The 5,055-nt window shown below is 39.9% G+C and overlaps 1 non-coding gene across 1 annotated transcript; it reads right to left on the bottom strand.

Annotated features, from left to right (window-relative positions):
- Positions 1 to 776: 776 nt before the first annotated feature.
- Positions 777 to 883, bottom strand: LOC127133108 (small nucleolar RNA R71). Its single transcript, XR_007807102.1, has one exon. It is a non-coding gene; the product is annotated as a small nucleolar RNA R71 (small nucleolar RNA).
- Between the last annotated feature and the right edge of the window lie 4,172 nt (positions 884 to 5,055).

Consider the following 5,055-nt stretch of genomic DNA (forward strand, 5'->3'; position numbering starts at 1 on the left):
CACTTAACTGACGTGAGATACATTCAACCAGTCTTTACCTGCATTTATTATTTACCGTTATTTTGAAAACCCAATATCTCTTTCATACCGCCTTAGATAAACATCGTAACGGTAGTAATCGATAGATTGACGATTGGTCTCTGTGGGATCGATATTCTTTTATACTACTTTGACATAATTCGTGCACTTGCGAATCACACGATCAAGTTTTTGGCGCCGTTGCCGAGGACCAACTTTGTCAAATTTTGTACCCTGTTGTTACACCGTCTAGACTAAGGCATTATTAGCCAGTAAATGCGAAGAACCTATAGTACCGGAAATTTAGTAGATCCTTTAGCGGAACCCGAACGTTATACTCGTACACGCCTCTTACTCATCCAAATTAAGAAAGCTATGGTCGAGAATCGCGACCGGAGACCTCTTAAGGAATTCGCCCAACCCTATGAAGAGGAACCTAGTTTGAGTATAGTAAACCCCCTTATTCCTGCTAACAATTTCAAACTAAAACCGTCTTTGTTGCAATTAGTGGAACAAAACCAATACGCGGGTTTCGCTACTGAGAACCCGAATCAACATTTAAAAGTTTTTATCCAACTAGCCAACACCTTTAAATCTAACGGCGCTTCTCCTGATGCGATCCGTTTAAGATTATTTCCTTTCTCCCTCAGGGATAGAGCACGTTCATGGCTAGATTCACTTCCAACTAATTCAATAACTACCTGGGAAGACCTTAGGAGAGTATTCCTTGCTAGATATTTCCCCCTAATAAGACTCTTGTTCTTCGAAACCACATAACTAGATTTACTCAAAACCAAGGAGAATCGCTTTTTGAAGCTTGGGAGAGATATAAAGAGCTATTAAGAGTCTGCCCACACCATGGCCTAGAACAATGGCTGATCGTTCATACCTTCTACAATGGACTCCATTATAACACCAAGATGAGCATCGACGCTGTCGCAGGTGGCGCACTGATGAACAAACCTTATCCTGAAGCTTGTGACCTAATTGAGGATACGACCCAAAACCATTACCAATGGGGAACTGAACGAGCATCAATAGAGAAAAAGGAGACCCAAGGTGGAATACATGAGGTAAGCTCTCTAGACATGATGTAGGCGAAAATGGACGCTTTAGCCCTTAGGATTGAACATATGTCTACAAACACTAACACCGCAGCAGTAGTCCACATAGAGTGCAAACTATGTGGATCTAAAGGACATGAATTGGAGGAGTGTAACCTTTTGAACGAACTGAACACCGACCAAGTGAATTACGCCCAAGGTAACCCATTTTCAAACACTTACAACCCTGGATGGAAGAATCATCTGAATTTCTCCTATAAAAACCAGAACCCTATCGAAAATCATGCACCTCAGAGACCGCAAGGTTATCAAGCCCAAAAACCAAACCAACCTATGCAAGTTGTGCCCCAGAAGTCTAACCTTGAGAAGATCATGGAGAACTTTATATCGGGCCAGACTCAGCAAAATAAATAATTCCTAACCCAGAACATTCACGTAAACGAACTAATAACGTAATTAAGAACCAAGATTGATCAGATAATCACTCACAACAAGATGCTTGAAACCAAGATCTTACAGGTAGCACAAAAACAAGCCCCACAAACTACACCGGGAGGCCAATTCCCTGGACAACCTCAACCAAACCCTCGAGGGCAAGCTAACGCATTCTCGTTACAAAGTAGGACCGCTTACGAAGGGCCTCAGAACCCAGCGATGAGCGAGACCAAAACTTCTAAAGGGAATGTACCTACCAACCAAGAAGAGGAACCGGTAGAACCCGAGAAACAAACCAACCAAGAAGGAGAAGCCAATGATAAAACTTACAAACCACCACCCCCGTACAAACCATGAATACCTTATCCGTAAAGACTTAAACAAACCAAAGTCAATAACCAATACCAAAAATTTATAAAAGTAATAGAAAAGCTTCATGTAGAGATTCCTTTCACTGAAGCTATCACCCGAATTCCGTCTTATGCCAAATTTCTCAAGGACATCTTAACCAACAAGCGTAGGCTTGACGATCCCAAACCCTTGGAATGCAACTTTATATCAGAGGATAAACTCACTAAGAAGGAGAAAGACCCTGGTAGTTTTTCTATACCTTGCATTTTAGGGAGTCATGTGATCGACAAAGCTTTCCTAGACTTAGGCGCTAGTGTGAGTTTAGTGCCCTTAGCTGTATGTAAAAGGCTAAACTTTGGAGAATTACAACCAACTAAGATGTCCCTCCAATTAGCCGATAAGTCTGTTAAGTATCCGATAGGCATTTTAGAAGACATCCCAGTTAGGATCGGTGATCGGTCACCATTTACACTTAGTTTTCATCATCCATCCAGCATTGAATCTTCAAGAATCGGTAACACTTTCCTCCTTATTATAGTGATTTCTTAAGTTTATCGCATTTTATAAATTTCTGCTTGTTTTATGTTGTATTAGTAGTTCTTCTCTTTTTATCGCATTTTATGCGTTTCTGTGTAGTACTATTTGGTTTACAGGTCCAATTACAAGTCCGAAAGGTGCGTACCGGAAGAATGGAAGTCAAAGACATCATGCAAAGCGAAAAAAGACAAAAACAGGGGACTGACACGAGTGCCCGTGTCAGCTGACACGGCCCGTGCCAGCATGTGTAGAAAAGAGTTGGTGGAACACAAAATCCAGGGGGCTGACACGGATGCCCGTGTCAGCTTACACGGCCCGTGTCAGCAAGGGCTGGAGTTTGGATTTACAGTGAGTCCAACCCGGGAACTCGTGTCACCTGACACGATACGTGTTGGCCATTTCGCCCCGTTTGCTGATTTTTGATGTATTGACCCCTTTGTACGTCCGGAGGGAAGTTTGGGTATTTCGCAATGTTTTTAGTTTTTGGAAGCTATTTAGTCTGAATTTTGGCATAGACAAAAGTACTTTTTTTTTATCGTAGAAGAAAAGAGACAGAAAGAAGAAGCGAGCGCGCAAGGTGTTTAGAGGAGAAGAGATCTTAAAGATCGAAAGAGATTGAAGATCAACCTTCATCAACAACAAATTGTAATGTCTCTAATTTGTAATTTACTGTCTTTGAATATTATGAGAATCTAAACCCCCCAATGCTAGGGGGTGTCCCTGAATTTCTACTGTATGAATACTTTTTCTATGTTTTTATGATCATCGATGTTTTCTTCATTCAAATTATTATGCAATGTTCTTAATGCTTTATTTTATCAGACAAATGAAATTTTGATCTCTGGTTAAGGTTTAGGTCGGACAAACCGCCTTATCGCTTGTTGTATAATAAAACTCCGGTTTAATCACTTAGGAATGAGGATCAAACCGTAGTAACCGTTAATTCTTGATCAAGTACATATTTCGTAACATCAATTTGAATAACTAAGGAATTAGGATTGAAATTGACTGTTAAGGGTTTTCGGCTAAGGAATTAGAGAAAATAATTCTTGAGTATTGGTTTTGAATAATTACAACATAGATGTTATATGATATGGAAGAAGTGTATTACAAAGCAATTCATACATCTGGCCCTAGCATGCTTTCTCATATCGGTTAAACAGTTTTTAGACGCTTAATATTTTTATTTCTCGTTCTTATTATTTTTAAAAACACTCATCACACCCCATATGATCTTTTGTTCAATTGAATTATTATATAATTGGTACTTATTACGCAGTCCTCGAGATTGATACTTGGGATAACTCCCATTTTATTACTACATTGGTGCAAATAGTACACTTGCTATTTTATCGATCAAGTTTTTGGCGCTGTTGTCGGGGACTGCCAAAGTATAAGTTGAAAAATAATTCAATTGGAATTTTGTTGCTCTGCAGCCAATTTTTTTTGTATTATTGTTTATTCTAATAATTGTCTAATTTGTGTATGCGAGGTAAGGCATCAGCTGAATTTCTTTTTGACGCAGAACCAGAAATATTATTGCGTGCAGGATGACGAAAAGCTAGGTTGGAACTTTCAGAAGCAACCCCTATTGTTTCTGAGTCTGATAAAGAAGAAGTTGTTCCAGTTCATTCGGAAGACTCTGAAGCCGTTTCTGAACCAATGGCTGAAGCTCCACCTCCTGCGGAGAGACTTCTAGGTGACTATGGAGGTGCAAATGCTCCTACTGGAAGGTTAACAATTGTGAACCAACCGGTAAATGTTCATCATTTTCAGCTACACCCTTCAACGATTTGTCAACTCGAAAGGAGACCGTTCTCCGGAAAAATCAATGAAGATGCCAACAAGCATTTACAAAGATTTCTGACCATGACGACATCGTTAAAAATTGAGGGACACTAAGAGGAAGCTAAAGAGTTGGTGTTGTTTCTGTCTACACTATCGGAAGATGCCGAAGAGTGGTTTTACTCTTTACCCGCGGGAAGCATAACAGCTTGGCAACAAATGGAGACGACATTTTTGAATGAGTACTTCCCTGCTTTTGTGTATATCCGCAAGACATATGATATTATTAATTTCAAACAAAAGGAAGGAGAGTCACTTGGAGACGCTTACAAGAGGTTCAAGCGATTGTTTGTTGCATGTCCTACTCATAACATGGATGCAACTGAACAAATGCAAAATTTTGTGAATGGCCTTAGAATGAAGACTAAGCAACTCATAGACACAGCTACCGGTGGCTCAACAAATTTTATAACAGCCACTGGAATAAAAAAAATCATTGAAGCCATTGCAGCAAATGAGCATCTGGAACTCTATGACCGTAGTGTAAGTCAACCTGAAGGTATCATTGATCTCAAGCTAGCAAATCAAGTTATGAAGATGGAAGATCAAATAACAGTTGAAGTAGAGAGAAGACTCAAGAAAATGACTCTTGACACTCACACGGTGGCACAAGTGCAACTGGTCCAACCTATTCAAGCTGTTAGTTGTGAAATTTGTGGAGGACCTCACTTCTCCATGCATTGTGTGGCAACTGCACAACAGGCAGAAGAGATTAATTTTCTGAAGCAGAACAATCCTTACTCCAATAGGTATAATCCTGGATGGAAAAATCATCCAATTTTTTCCTGGAAGGACCAGCAAGGAA

This window comes from Lathyrus oleraceus, chromosome 3, assembly GCF_024323335.1.
Source record: "Lathyrus oleraceus cultivar Zhongwan6 chromosome 3, CAAS_Psat_ZW6_1.0, whole genome shotgun sequence".
Lineage (NCBI taxonomy): Eukaryota > Viridiplantae > Streptophyta > Magnoliopsida > Fabales > Fabaceae > Lathyrus > Lathyrus oleraceus.